This window comes from Corvus cornix, chromosome 7 (assembly GCF_000738735.6).
Source record: "Corvus cornix cornix isolate S_Up_H32 chromosome 7, ASM73873v5, whole genome shotgun sequence".
Classification (NCBI taxonomy): domain Eukaryota; kingdom Metazoa; phylum Chordata; class Aves; order Passeriformes; family Corvidae; genus Corvus; species Corvus cornix.
This window is the reverse complement of record NC_046337.1, coordinates 6,004,379-6,020,356: the sequence shown is the minus strand read 5'-3', so window position 1 is coordinate 6,020,356 and position 15,978 is coordinate 6,004,379. Positions and strand designations below refer to the sequence as shown.

The window sequence follows — 15,978 nt, the reverse complement described above, 5'->3', positions numbered from 1 at the left end:
TGGAGTTGTCAGGGAAGCACTGCAAGCGCCCTGAGCACTGCATGGCGAGCAGCATGAAGAGGTTGGTGGGAACGCGGTGTTGGGAATCCGGTGTGGGGTAAGAATACAACTAGAATTCAGTTTTGACTAGTTTTGTATCGCTACCGTGTATTTAACAACACACGCGAAAACCCTCGCTCTCCGTGTTCCAAGGCAGCAACAACTTCCCGGGCGCCCCCTCAGCCCTGTCCCGCCGCCGCCCGGCAGAGGGCGCCGCGCGCGCCGCTCCCGCGCGGGGCTGGGCGGGGGCAGGGCCGCGCCTCCTCCATCTTCGCTCCGCCCGCGGCCCCTCCGCGCCGCGGGGCCGAGCGGGGACTGCGCGCCCGTCCCGCCCCGCTCGCCCGCGGCGGCCGGCACCGCAGACCTCCCGCCGCCAGCGCGCCGCGCCGGGCTCCATGTCGCGCTCCGGGATGCGAGGAGGTGCGGCCGCCCCGCTGGCGGGGGAGAGGGTGGGTCCGGGGGCTCGGCTCCGCGGGCGGGGGTGTGGGTGCATGGATGGATGGACGGACCCGCCGGGTCGCGCCGCGCGGGAGAAGTTGCCGCGGTTCTGGGACCGCTCCGGCCGGGATCTCCCGTCTCGCTACTGGGCGGGAGCCTGTCCACGTCTCCCTGCGCCGGTCCGGCTCCTCCGAGCGCCCCGGCTCCAGCCCCCGCGGGAGGAGCGGGGCAGGGCGCGAGCGCCGTCAGCCCCGTGAGACAGGTGAAGTTGGGATGGGGACGGGCAGCGCCAGCCGCGGCCGCCGGCGGGCTCGAGCGGTCGCCGCCGCCAACTCCGCTCCGCCGAGCAGCGCTGAAAGTAGCGCAGCCGCCGCGGGCAGGGCGATCGCGGCTGGGTCGGGGCTCTTCGACGCGCAGGTTCGCTTCTAATCCCCTACTTTTTTTACCTACCCCCCACCCCCAGTCACAGCATCGCAATGTGTTTGGGTTGTCTTTTTCCCTCCGTCGATTCTTCAATCAGTGTTTTTAAACAAGGCACGCTTATATGCTTCTCCATTAACCACTCATTACTTTGAACGTTCCTTCTTAATTTGTGCTCATCCTTGTATTTATTTTGTGTATTATTATTCATTCAAGGTCAAACCGTATAGAGTTTGGACTTTATTTATGAGAAGATATGATGAGGACTCTGTAGTGCTGTTCCTTTCCTCCTCCTCTCCCTCCCACTCTTGTGCCTGCCTGAGCGTTTTTGTAGGCTTTTAAAAGAATAGATGAGGGTCATAAAAAGTATTTGCTGACCACTGCCTCCAGCTCTTTTGTATAATTGAAATGTATTGGTTAATTCCTCTAATGAAAACAGAACATCAGCTTAAAGAATTGATTGCCTGAGAATGTAATTTTTGGAATAAGTTGTATGGGGGATGTCTGTGTGTGCGCAGGCGAGTGGGATAATGTACCTGTTAGAACTGGGTGCCACTGAAAGTACCTGTGAGAGGATGTGGTGACAGAGAGCTGCTGTTGTTTGTGCCTCGTGTCACACAGGTGCCTTGCATGGCTGCTCAACTTGCATTGTAAAATCTTCAAACTTTAAGGAAACTGATCGAAAAAAGTAGTGAACTCTTTAGTTTCTGAAAAGATTCCAGTGGAATTTAGCTAATGCCATGTCAGAGGTGAAAGAGATGGCATTAAAGTGAGGTGCTGGGGTCCAGGGATACTTCCCAAGGAAGGCAGGTATGGCTGTGTCAGGGTGTGTGAGGTGTGTTTGGAGCCGTGCGTGGGCTTTGCTGGTTCTTGGCTGGTTCGCGGGGCTGAGACCAGCTCAGAATGCACAACACTGTGTCTTTGTGGGGCAGACTCGAGGTGTTATGTGCTGAATTTCCCTAAGGATGGAAGCAGGGGGATTCTGTGCCTGCCTGTGCCTTCCATAGTGCCGATATGGTTTTAGAGCATTGTGGAAGTTGCTGCTTTAACTGCTGCGATCATCAGCAAGGAGAGCATGACCCTGCTGTAAGTTGTGACGGTTTTGCTGCTTGCTTTGGTGTGATTGGATAAAATTTTCATTGTTAATTATTGCAAAAATTATTGAGATGCTGTTCTCAGCAGTCTTTTCTGCAACAAGAGGGAAGAGCAGGAGATTGTACACTCTGCTTTTTTTATCTTGGTTCTGTGAGGGGAAGCTGTGTCTACTCATCTTTGTACATGAAAACGGGATTTTTTTCAGATTACAGCACTGGAAAGCATTTTCTGAAGAATCAGAAGTAGACATCACTCATTGGTAAACTTCCTCTTCTGCTTTGCCTCAGTGGTGTTTCAAAGATCCTATTTCACTCTGGTAATGGAAGACCAAAAGAGCTGTTAAGCTCCATCTGTATGCATTAGGGTAGGTGGTTGATTTGTACCCTGGGGCCATATTATCTGCTATTTCATTACTTCTGGATCAGTAATGATATTCAGGAAAACTGTATTTGTAGTGACTGCTTTCTAGGGACGCCTGTTCACTAGAAAGCCTCACCGATAAGATCGCACGCTGCGTGTTTGCTGACGTGCTGCACTGGTGGAGGCACTCGGGCTGCTGCCTTGAGTGGCACGGAAGTTCTGGGGTTTGTGAGTGAGAAATGGGATTCCCACGGGTCTCCTTGCTCCTTACTATAATTTTTTTTTACCTAACCAGTATTTGGTGTCTTACATGCCTTCGGATGAGCTGAGCTCTTGTGCCTGTTTAGATACTTTCTCCTTTTGTGTTTGGGCACAGCAGCAACTACCCCAGTGGCTGGGAGCAGAGGAGAGCACGTGAGGAGCTTGAGCTGGAGCAGGAGAAACATGCCAGATTCTGCAGGTACCCTGTGCCAAGCTCAGTGCTGAATAATAGCACAAAGGTAGCAATGTAAGAGTGGTTTTGGGCAGTGGAAAACCCAGGTGGTAGTTGTACTTTGGAAGCTCTTGATTCCCTGTTGGTAGGTGAGCAGGGGGGTTGTGGTGGAAGATGTGCTGTGGTTTCATCCAGGTGTCCAAGGCAACTAAGCTTGTCTGGCTTTGCAGGCTGTAAGCAAAGAGTGGGATAAGAAAATACCAAAAAATAAATTACTGAGTTGACAGTGCTAGACTGACACCACAAGTACCTGTGTGTGCTGTGCTTCCCTGCCCTGCACTGCTGCTGGCACCCCCATACCTTAACTGAAGTGGGTTATGAAAGCTGAGCAACAGGGATGCTGATCCAGATTAAAGAGGTGATGGAAATGCCCCCAGGCTGTTGTTCAGGGAGGTAAGTTCTTTATTCTCCATTAGAAGTGTATGCTGTGCTTTAATGGGTTGTGCTGTGCTGGGCTCAATTCTGTGGATGGGCTGGATGGGGGAAAGCAGAGAGACCTGTCTGCTTGAGCCACCTGACACAGAACCGGTTTTGGAAACTTCTCGAGGCATTTTTGTAGGTGAGGGAAATTGCTCCGATGGACTGCCTCAAAGTGTGTTCAAAAAGTACGAGTCTGGGTTGTCAGTTTTCAGGAACTTTGTTGAATTCTGGGGGGCCTTGTTCCAACATGGTGAGACAAAAGCACTGTTTTCACAAGACAGAGCTGCTCTGTGGTTTGTTAAAACAATAGAAAATGAAAATTTGTCTGGTTCTGGCAGCAGTTCACAGGCTCCGATGTTACCGGTGTGGCTGAGGATTGGGAGTCCTGCTGGGGCTGTCTAGGGGTGGGTGTGGTTTTTCTCTAAACCAGAGAAGCTGAGAAGCTGTGGATGGGCTGTCGTGCCTCATTATAACTGAGTTTTATGATATGATGTCATCATACTTCATGGCCAGACTCTGTGCAGTTGTGGTGTGTTTCTGTGTCTCTGAATCCTTCCACACCGTTGAGTTTTTGCCCACACATCACTTCAGTTCTTTACCTGAACTTTGAAAATGTTGGTTTTTTTTTTTGTTTGTTTTTTTAACTGAGATCTCATTCCAGCTTTTCTGTTATGTGCCCCAGGATAATGTAAAGTAAAGTCAGTGTGAAGGTGTGGTATGAAATGGGAGTGTGATTGCCGGGTGAGACCAAGATGGAGCTGAACCATGCTGTGCTCCTTCTGGAAGCTGGACATCCCACCTCATCCAAAGCTGCTTCCAGGGTGGTGATGAAGTGGATGCTGCGGTAGGGGAAACAGATAAAGCACCACAGGCAAAATAAGTGCTGTTTATTTGAGGGGGAAAAAAAAAAAAGGCCAGGAGTTTGTGCCAGAGGATGAGAGTCGTGTGGGTCATTTAGAACCAGAAACTCTGCAAGGAAGGCTGGTTTCTCTGCTTGCTCTCTGAGGCTGCAGAGGTCCAGCTTCTGAGTCACTGGTGATCTGTCCTACCTTACTTCTGTGTCTAAGCGCAAGCGCCCACTGTCTGCAGTCTGGTTGGGAACATGAGAGAAAAAAAATACTGTGCTTTGGACTAGCAAGCTTATAAAAAACATGCTGGTAATGCTCTTTCTGCTTTGAATGCTTCCTTATTGAGTCATCTTTAGGCATTCTTTTGTATTTCTGTTGTATTTAGTTAAAACACTTGAGTATTAAGGACATGCTGCATTATTTTTGTTGGGAATGCTTTTAGTTGCGCTTCCTTTCTATTGTGATTTTTATTTGTTAAGCTTTTGTTCTGATTGAAACAAAATCTTCTGCTAGGTTTTTTTTTTTATTTTTTGGAAAAGCATCTTGGTTTTTCTTTTCCGTCTCATCTAGCTGATACTCATTTTTGTGTCTGAAAATAAGGTAACTGCTGTGAAAGGGTTGTTTTTCTTTTTCTACATCACCCGCACTCACAGAAGAGGCAGCTGTTTTGAGAGAGTGTAGGGAATGGGTAAGGAAAGAGGTTCAAGGCCCACCAAGAAAGCAAACAAAAAGCTGTATTAGTGATGTAGGGCCAGAATGTGTGTGTGATGTGTGGTGTCTGTGCATGTCCCAGGCAGGTGGAGAAGGAATCACACGCAAGATAAGCTGCTGTCCGATCCCTGTGGTGGCTCCCATGTCCCTTGGTTGTGTAGACTCCCTGTTGGTAAAGGCAGAATGTGCAAACACAGTTGCAGTGCAATGAGGTATCTCATTGTGACCTGAAGGGGTAGTATGACCCAGGAGAGAGGGAAAAGGATTTTACAAGGGAAATGAACTTTTAAAGCTACTTAAAAACTACTAGAAAGTGGAGAAATAGTCACCCTCCTGACTCAGTTGCTTAAACAGAAAATGTGCAAGAAAGAGATATTCTGGTAGTGAATAGTGGGAATTTTTGAAAGGTTGGAGATAGGATAACTTAATGTGGCAAACTTCTGATCCCAGCCTTGTTAGGAGTGAGGGGGGATTCCTTATGTGTCTTGAGGTTGCCAGGAATGGACAGAAAGACACTATGTGCCATTTGGCTCTGTCAAGACTGGCGTAGCCTTCCAAAAGAAAGATAAATGAAACAATCTCTTCACTCATTAGGTATAATTGTGGCTGTTTCTGATCCATCTCCCACAATAACTTGTAATTCACATTGGCATTGTTTCAGCACATGGTGACAGCAGTGTGGAATTCTGTCTGCTGCGTGTTCAATAGGGATTTGTGGAGAGCATAAGTCGCTGTAGCACATAGTGGGCTATATAAATTTGTATATATTTAAAAATATATAATTTTTTGTACAAGTACAATGGGACAGTGGTATTGAGTCTTTAGATAGATGTTTTCTTCTTGCTGAAGCACCTATTTTAACTGATTTGCTGGGTTTTCATTGCAAAATTGATGTTAGCAGATAGCAGAGAACAGAGCAGAGAGCCTGAGGGCACTGCAGTGTGGGGGAAATGACTCCTGGGCATTAACATATGCCTTCTGAGACACTTCTGAGAACTGTAGGCTGCAAATATTTATGATTCTGTAATTGATTTCAGTTATCTGTAGTAAACACAATATACACCTTTGGTAAAGGAGGGAGCAGCAGTCTCTGTGATTGCCGTTTTCTCCAGCAATGGTGTGCAGTTTATGGAGCATCAATTTTTAGTGTGTGGTATTCATTCAGGAAAGAAAACTTAGGTGGTGGGAGGCTTGGCAGTCATGGCAAACTTTATTTTACAAAACTGTCCTAACAGAAACACACAATAGGATTTCTTCGGGTGTTTCTTTTTTTTTTAAATCTGCGTGTGTCTTGTTTTGCTATTTAAAAATTTGTCTATGTTCCACTTTGTGAAATGTTTTGAAACAGAAAAATTACACCTGTCCTGTGTAGGAATATCTATTTAATTAAACTACTGTTAATAAAACAAGAGAATACACCCACAGCACCAACTGTAATGGATGGAAGAGCAACCTGAGGATGCAGCACAATGGTGAGCGCAATCCCGCCGTTAATGAATGGGACTAAAACTCGTGTTTATGAGCGAGGGAGGCTCTCCACTGGGATGGAGTCTGTTTTGTGGCTGCCTTTTTGTCTCTCGTGGGTTGAAACAGAGCTCTCTTCCGCAGCCTTTCTGAAGCTCAGCACTGATGATTTGTATTCTCCTGGAGAGTAATTTGTCAGGAGATGAACAGCAATATGCTCAGTGTTTGCTGCAATAGCAAAGACAAGTCCAGTTAAAGACTTATTTCTTGGGGTAAAGTAATTTTTAAACTTTCCATCATAAAAAAGTCATAAATACCTCTGCCTGGCCTAGTTTTTTTTTTTACATTTCAAGTACTTTGGTGGCAAGTTCAGCTGTGCAGAAAACGGAACAGCCCAGAGCTTCCAGTTGGGGAGGACACAAGTTTGGTCCCTGGAGAGCACATTGCTTGTGAAAGGTCACTGTCTCAGAAGTCCGATGATTTGGGAACTTGGAAAATTTGTCTAGACATTGCAATGTATTTTTAAGTAAAACTCTGATTTAAAATTGGAATTGAAACAAAATAAGCAAAAGGTTAAATTTCCCTGAAACGAAGCCATAATCTTTCTGTAATAAAACTTGGCTGACTAAATGAAAGCTTTAGTGTTGTTTTCTAGCAGAGGCAAAAAGAAAATAAGCATTCGGTTCTAGTTCAGTTCTTTTTGCTTTTGGGAAGGGAGGTGTGGGGTGTGTGGTGCTTTTTTTTTTCTTTTCCTTTTTAAAAATTTTTTTTTCATTAACAGGGAAGCCAAATCATATCCAGCTCTGAGAGCACTAAGGATTTCTGTCTTCCTGTTGCTTCTTTGGGGCAGAGCTGGGAGTGATTCTTCTTCGGTATCCGGTGTAAATTAGATTTTACACCCAGGCTGGATGGGGCTCTGAGCAATCTGGTCAAGTGGAAGGGCTCCCTGCCCACGTCAGGGGGTTGGAATGAGATCATCTTTAAGGTCCATTTCAACTCAGACCATTCCATGTTTCTATGATCCTACTGAAATTTGGTATTAGGGCCAGGGAAGGATGATGTGTGAGTGACAACCAGGAGAAGATGGCAAATTGGAATGGAGCTGTGGTATGATGGGAAGGAGTTTTGGGGAGTGCCAGCAGAAACAGGGGTAAGCAAGTGAGCTGGTGTTCAGGAATGGATTGGGACTGTAAATGTGTTCAGAAATCAAATGGCTTGAAACCTCTGATTGGCAGGGAGGGAAGAAAATACATGAAAAGGAGACATGATGCAACTTCGATTTTAGTTAGCTGCAACAAAAAAAAGGATGTTTTATGCCACTCTGACTGCGATGGAAATAGGAGCCAGAAAGGAGAGGAGAAACTTTAACGAATAAGAAGATGGAGACAGACATGATGGAGGCTTGTCAGGATTTGTTTTTTCCCTTAAAATCTGTAAAACCCTATTCCCATCCTTCAAAAAGCTTTTATATGTTTAGGAACATGGTAATATATCATGTCAAATTCATTTGTTATATCTGCTTATATCATGTCTAATTTTGGCAGGAATTATAACACTAATTACATTTGCTGTCAAGTTGATTGCCCCTTCCCCGTGCAGCTCTAGCTGAGCCTGTTTTCCTCTCCGTTTAAATAGGTATAACTTTTTTTCCCTGGCTATTTGGAAGAGTCTTGACTGTGGAATACACTTTCTCTGGGTCTAGAGAAATATCAGCTTGTCAGTCTTCCAGAGGAGCTGTAACAACTTTCTTGTCAGGAAAGGTTTAAAGCAGAAAGGTATTGATGGTCTAGAATTATTAGATTTCATTTTTTTTTTTATTTGAGAAGGGGTTGGGATGGATAGGATATATTTTTTTTTTTTTCTTTTGGGATATGTGTGTGAGGTGTTTGGGACCTTGTAAAAGACCACATATGTTAATTACTCTTTGAAAAGAAAATGCGAGATGTTTTGTGGGGCAGTTCTGAGCATAACATGCTCTCTTGGTTTTTCAGGGCATCAAATCAGCCTCTGTGTTTGACAGTTTAAAAATACGAATTAGATGAAGACAGTAAATAGTAGAGATATTATTTTGATTCTGGGATGCTCTATATGGATATTCCTGAGAGAAGCAACAGGGCAGCTGAGTAAGGAGGTGTGGGGAAAAATGTGAGGCAGGAAGATTTGAGTGGGGAGTGGTGTTAGCAAGAATAAAGAAAATGGAACTTGGCACTGTAGCTTCACTGAAAATAATCATAGCAATAGTCATCCTCCTGCAGAGGATGGTGAGGGGGAATGCAGTATGGGATGCAGGACTTTATACAGCTATGAAAACATTTTTGAAGTGTTTTGCCAAAATACCGCTGGAAGGCAGAACCTAAACTACAGTAGTTCGGGAAGCATGTGATCCTACAGAGGGGCACATTTAGAAGAGAAAAACTTGGAAATTACTTTTCCAAAATGGACTCCAATTTGAGGTTAGGATTAAGGCCTGTCTGCCTTTAGGAAGATACAAATAGTTACTATTTTCTGCTAAACTTGAAAAGAAAAATCCGAATAACACTACTGGGACTGAGAGTTAAAGGTCAGAAACTCTGAATAGCAGCATTAATTGCTCCCTTTAAAGGATATAAAGGATCAGAGTCTTTCAGGGCTTGCCTAAGGAGGAGAGCAATATTAATGTCAGTAAAGGATGATACAGCAAGACTGAAAAAGGGGAGGTGGGGCAGGTTTTTTCCCTTGTTACTCCAAAATAAGATGAACATACAATTAACTTTGGTGTAACCTCGGAGTCTGAAGTATTGCAGTGTTGCTTCAGTTGTGTGTTGTGTTTAATACTTTTTATTCCATTGAGCAGGATCAAATTGCAAGAAATATTACCAGCAGGATTAGATGCTGCAGTGCACACAGGATTGCCTTGGCCCATCCAGCGCAGAGAACTTCTTTCCTTATTTTTTAAAATTTTTAAGTCTTTGCTAAGATTGTTATCACAGCCTTTCAGCAAATGATGCCACCCTTGATTTTCCTTTTGTAATCTTCAGGTTTGAACCGTTGTCTTTGCAAGTTGTGCTCCATTCTCTTAGGTGATGTTTTAATGTTGCTGACTGATTAAAAAAGATGGGGTACCTTAGAATAAATGAATTATCTTACGCATACTCCTACTGTTGCTGACCTCTTATCATTAGTTCAGGCTACATCAGAAAAATGTAAATATTGAGGGAATCAGTGGTATGTGATAGAACTTGCTGTTGAAATGGATTATGCTTTTTCATCATGGCAATAATTTTAAAGGAACTTAGGTTTCCACAGCTGCCTGTAAGATGATATTGAAGCTTTTTCTGCTTTCCTTCTCTCACTCATATTCAGAAGATTACTTACATGCTTATTCATGCAAGGAAGGGTTTTGGTTTCTTCCCAGTGTCGAAGAAACAAATAAAAACCTTTGTTGTATCTACAGTTAGATTTGCAAAAGAGTCCGTGTTGTAAAAGCACTGGATACTAAAAACGTTGTTGGGTTTTCCTTACTCCTGAGATGCCTTCCCAATTCTTTGCATCCCTTGCTGCGTCCTTTAGGAAAAACCCTCTTGTCTCTAGGGAATGAGGAGAGTTGAGGGGAATTATCACAATTTGCAAACAAGAATGCTTTTTAAATATTTAAGTTTGTTTAACTTCATAGCCACGGGTAGCAGATTTTTTCTTCTCTTGATTTCATATATGCTTCTTGATGATCTGTAAAAGGATTTAGATTTGGCTTTTTCAGTTAAAGTAAGAAAAGGTACTTGCCTGCTGACTATTTTTTGTTTAACTTCTAGGAAGTTGCCTTCACTGGGATAGATTTTAGATTTTGTAAGCAAATCCTGTTGGACTATGTAATGATGTGCTTGGATTAAGTTTCCTCCCTTATTGCACATTCTACAGGAAAATGTATTTTCTGTTAGTCTGGTAGATGGTTGTATAGGATAGATTTTGATTGCTTCTGAAACAGCAGAAGTCTCCTAGGCAATTCTATTAAATTCCAGGTAATTCAAGGGAGGGGAGGGAAAGAAGTTCACCTCCTCCCCTTTCCCTGCCAGACCGGCTCTCCTGAGCCTGGGCTCAAGTGAAATGCATGTGAAGCTGATGGTCATAGCTAAGAAACTTCTGATGCTGATGATCTGGAATGGAGTGTGGTAAGTAAAACATAAGGTTGCATACAAAAGATGGTTAAAAAGTTGTATCCAATACTTCAAGCTCTTTCAATACACTCTTAGAGTACCTAAGTGTTCTTGATTCTTGCATTTTCATCTCTGTAGATTCATGAGTTCTCTGAGGATGGTGTGGGCTTGCCTGTTGAATCAAATAACAGTGAAGAAGGGAAACACTTAAACTTTAAATGCATAAGTATTTCATTATAGTAAGGGTGTTTAAAAAAGTTTAGCTGACATTTGGCAGAGCCAAGACTTACGTGCTTAGGATGGACAGTGAAGCCTCCGTTAGGCAGGTCTTCAAGAGCTGGTGTTCTCCCTGTAGACTGAATTTTTGTACTAACAATGTCTGCAATTATGCATTATTGAAAATACTTGTATTTTCTGTGGATTCAGATCCCTGAAAAAAAATAGTTGCAGGTTGAAATATTGGCAGCCTGGCAGTGTATTTAAGCTTGCCCTGTAGATAACTATTACGTTTGTTTACTATCTGGGGATGCTGCTTGCAGAGCTAAAAACCCTCTAAGCTGATCATTATCAAGCTTTTAAAAGCAAAGGAGGAGTGTCAAATTCTGTCTGACATCTGAATAAAGGTTTTTTTAAAGTGAACCTACCTAAAACTTCAAAAAATAATACAGTAATTAATGTCTGACCTTTTAATTAAAAGTTCACTAGTTTTTTAGGTGTTAGTTTTGTCAAGATACTTCTGCAGTGTAATGCTCTTGGTGGCAGAGCTTTTTGTATTCTCCTCGATGGATAAATGATTAATGATCTCAACACTGCCTTCTGGATCACCTTGTAAGAGGTCTCCTTCATCAATCTGGCAAGGGGATTGTATGGCAGTTTGCACCCTAATTACAGTCCCCAGCTGGGGATGTGCTGCTTAACAGATTACTTGTAGCAGAAGTGGAGTCAGTGCAGATATGGATGACCACGGAGTTGTTTGACGCCCGGGTGCTAAAATTAGATTTCCTTCTAGAAAAAACCATCCACTTCATATAAGCAGTGCAGCAGATAAAAGTGTTTAGCTGGAATTAACTCTGTAACTTAAAGGTTTAATAATAACAGCGCTTCTGCGTTTCCCTGCTTTCATTGTTTCCCTTCCTTTCTCTTGTGGTCTTATAGACCAGGGCAGTATTGCAAGCCAGAAATTTTATTACCAGTGGAAACATTAAGGTATTCCACAGGGCAAAACAAAAGTGATTCAAAAGGTGCTTTTACAGATAATAAGTTTTAGCATTGAGCAGTTTACCCAGAAGGCAACAGATTATTTCTAGTGGTCTGCTGTTATTGTTGGCCTTCTTTTCTGGCTCATTTGTGGTGTAATGCTGCTGCTCAATTAAGATGTATTTCGGTGAAAACCATGAATGACAACGTCCACCAAGCATATTGCTAAGCATATACATCTGTGCCTATTGCTCAGGCTGACAACTCTGAGTGTGTTGCTGAGAAACAGCTCATTTAAGGGCTAAGGCTTGGAGGAAAACTTGCACAGGATCTGGTCAAACACCAAAGCAAAGTGCCCATTTGGTATCTGACAACAGGAAGATTTTAGGCTTGGGAAGGATGTAATTGCCAAATGATTTTCCAGGTATGTATCAGTGTTTTAGTAGTCAATGGGGTATGAGTAGACTGAGGCTGGAGGTAGAATATCTGCTATTTGTGCTCTTATCCTGAAGAAAACTAGAATTGAAGAATTGCAGGGATTAATATTTGTGTTTAGGACAGTAGAAACCTTCAACAGTGCAGTGGCTGCTGTGAAGGTGTGTGTGTGTGTTTGACTTCATCTAACTTGAAAGATGAAAAAAAGTCTTTACTACTCAGTAAAGAAGCAGTTGACTACACCTGACCTGTGTTTTTAGTGCTGTGAAATGGCACCGAGTCTGGACAGTCTTCTCCCTGTCTGGGAGCTCGACTTTTGGAGTGTGGGAAGGAGGTGACGGGTGTGTGTGAAGCAGGAGTTCATCATGTCCTAGGTTTGGAAGAAAATCTCAGAAGTTTTTACTCCTAAAGATGGTCAGATAGTGTTTGGTTATGGTGCATTGACTCTTTCTAGGTTTCCCTCCCCATGAGAAATGGAGGAGTTGACTGTAGATGTTGATGATGATATTGTAGATGAATGTTGCTGTGTTGTCTGGAAATCACATGCACTTTATGGTGAGAACACTTCCAAGAGATCGTTTGGAAGGCTCTGGTTTCTTTGACCTGGGTTTGCTCTGAGTTAGAACTCATGGCTTTCCCTGTTCTGGTTCCCTCGTGTTCCTTTGGCTCCCACCAAAAGCGAGCAGTCCTTCACTGCTTCATCCTCTCAGCTAAAAACTAAAGGCTGGCTCTTCAGCTTCTTTTATTGTCTTGTTAAAAAGCAAATGCAGTGTTTCCTCCCTATCAGTCTTTCAGATGGGGGAGCAGCACGGTTTGGTGTTCTTGTGAGCATCATCACTCTTCTGTTTGCAGAAGCAATTGGAAGCAAATGATCCAGGTCGTTGTTATTACTCATATTTTGTTTTTTTCCAGTTCTGCAGCTTCAGCTCCTTATTTGAGCTGCGTTGACTCGTCATGAAACACCACATTTTGGTCTGTAGTCGTGCATATAATAGTCAAGTGCTGCACAGCCTCTCACTGATCTTGGTTTTCCACAGTGGCTCTCACGGGTTTTGTTCCAGGACAAATACATTGTAGGTACTCAAGAGGAAAACATTTTCTCCTAAATTATTTTAGCAAATGGAAACCCTTTTTTACTCTGCCTGAAGACCTTGTATTGGCTGCAAGCCTGAGAGATTTAAACATTTGCAGTTCCTTTTATTGTTCAAACCTGTGCAGCATATTTTAAGTGAGTGAGCAGTCTGTCAAGTTACTAGAAATCATTACTTTGCCAGAGAGTTATCGAATGGATGTGAAAACAGGTGTTTGTCAGATTTTTACCTTCTGGACTGAATATTTTTGATGTTTAGGAACTTTTATCTGCAGTCAGCCATTGTGCTTTGTAGAGGAGAAGGCTTAATTCAGATTATCTGAGCAATCAGGGAGCAGAGATGCGGTTCTGTGATTCATAATTGAAATTTAGCCTTTAGATTAACTTCATTAGTATGCTGTTGAACAAGGACAGGGTGTTAATAAATGAAAAAATCCTTCTGGGTTTAAGCACCAAGAGCCACAATAGGTCTTTACAGTTCATTATGAATTTTTTTATTTTTGCTGTGACAGCATTATTTTTGATTTGACCATGCTCTTGTTGTCTTTGTTCCTCAAAATTGTACAGAGAGAAATAGGGAAAGGTTTTATCTGATGTGAGATTAAACCCAAAATTCTTCTAGTAAAGCTACATTTATAAGTCCGTCTGAGATCAAGAAAAGGAACTTTAAAAAATAGACTTCAGTTTCCTTTCTAACTGGTAAGTTGGAGTAATGAGTGAAACCTGACTTACGTTTTTCAAAGATGTGAAACTTTCTGAGGAAGTAGAGAGAGACTACAGAATCTCCAGTCATTAGTTTACAAATGTTTATAAAACGTACCTGTTTATCCTACTGAGATGACAAATGCTCATTTCTGGCTTCCATATTCCAATTACTTTGTAAATTCTTGATCTTGAGTTTAATTAAAGGACTTTTCCAACCTAAATAATTCTGTGAATATCTCACAGTAGTCCATGGGCCATCAGAAATAGAAGGGAGCATTCAGGCTTTTCCAAGTGGAATTTTCTTGCATGAAATGAAGGTTAATGTAGTTGAGTTTTGAATGACTATGCTGTAATGGAGGAAGTTGTTACTGGTTTTATTTGTAAGGCATGTTTGCTATTTTTATACAATGTTTTTTTATGCTTTGCATGGTTTTATGAAAGATTTTGATAGATTCTCATTAGTTGTAGAGCAGTACTAAGAAAGTAGGTTCACAAAAAAAAAATCCAGTTACCAGAATGGAAAAGAAGATATCAGGGATTTTTGGTTCTTTCCCGTCTTCACAGTTGCTCTTGATCTCCCTAAAACCTGTACCAGAATATTTTGAGTTGTATGTACATTTGCTTTTCAGTGGAGAGTCGTGCACTTGATGTAATCCTCTGTGCTTTGAGGTGCCGAGGCATCTGCTTCGGCAAGGAAGGATTATGGATGTAGCTTTTTTCTGCATTCAGCCTTGAGGGAAGCACAGATTGCTGAACAACAGAGCAGATTGGTGTCTAGTGCTTGAAAGGCTGGGAGCTGAGTTTGAACTCCAGCACGGAGTCTGTGTGGGCCTGCAGGGGTTTGGGAAGCTTTGGGAATTACTGCAGCTGAGAGTCTGGGGTAAGGGCAGTTTGGGAAAGAGGAATGAAGAGAAGAGCAGAAAGTCTGTGTTACAATGAGTGGTGTGTAGTGTCCTTGAGTATTTGGGAAAAGCGTAGATTGTGATCTCCTGACATACATGAATGGGCTATGTTGCATTTTTCCATAGAGTTTGGTGTGGGGGAACACATGCTTAAAAATGCTAGAAGGTTGTGACTGAAAAAAAATAGCTTGTATGAGGCAGCTTAAGATATATGGAGTCTAATAACTTCCATTGTATATCCCTGTGGAAGATGAGTCCTAACCAGCAGACATAGTTCACATCCCAAAATATCTTAATTCTCACAAAAAGCTGTTGTTGGGAAACCTTGACTTTAGATACACTGATGTGTTGCTGTGAGGGAAAATTGCACTATCAATGGTCTCTAGCTTTCTGCAATCACTCTGTAGGAGAGGTGAAATATTTTCCCTCCAGAAGGATCCAGGCCCAAAAATACAAATTAAAAATAATTTAAAGCTTGCTTCCTTTTTTTTTTCTTTTTTTTTTTTTTTTTGAAGATTTGCTATGCCTTTGAGCAGTGCCCAGAGCATAACATACTGTTTTCAGTTTTAAGTAGGGAAGCCTAATCTGTAAGAGTTTCCATTTTTCTAAGAGACAACCATGCAGAGGGAAAGAGGAGAGAGAGGAAAGAAAGTAAATTAGAGAACTATGGACTTCAGATAACATTTAGCTATAGTCCAATAGTGCAAAGTTTGAATGATGAACTACAAAAGATAAACTCAATGTCCCCATAATCATTAACATTACACTTGATAGATGCCATGAGAACAAGCAGTTTGTGAAGATCCTTGAATAAGGGATGACGATGGCTTTGAGTCACTCAATGAAGTGGGTCTTCCAATAGGAAAACAGTGTGAGAGATGTACAAGAAATGTCTAAAGAGATTGGGGAAAAAAAAATGTTTTCAGGATGCCACTGTTGATGTTTCATTTTGACAAGATGCTATAAATAAATTCCCTGGGGATGCTCGAGTCAAATATGCTTTCCAGTATTTTGTTTTCTATAATGGAGAACATTTCTTGTTACCAACGTTTTTTTATTCATCCTGATCGTTAAGTTGGGAGGAATCCCCTAACCTTGGCAGCACCAGCAGGGGAATATGTTTAGCCTTTGCACACTCTGGAAAACTTGGGTCAAGAGCAAGGGCACCCACTGCCGGGTCTTGGCTGCCCTCACTCAGTAGATTTGCCATGCTGACAGAGAAATACATGAA

General features: G+C 42.6%; 1 protein-coding gene across 6 annotated transcripts in view; it reads left to right on the top strand.

Annotated features, from left to right (window-relative positions):
* The first annotated feature begins 373 nt into the window (after positions 1–373).
* The window catches only part of THSD7B (thrombospondin type 1 domain containing 7B), a 299,357-nt gene continuing 283,752 nt past the window's right edge, over positions 374–15,978 (top strand). For 2 of the 6 annotated variants that reach the window (XM_039555304.1, XM_039555301.1), the window contains exon 1: positions 395–488. The gene's annotated coding sequence lies outside the window, so the exon portion shown is untranslated. Of the gene's footprint in view, positions 489–15,978 lie in introns of all 6 variants that reach the window. The other 4 variants (XM_039555302.1, XM_039555306.1, XM_039555307.1 and 1 more) reach the window with 4 other exon arrangements.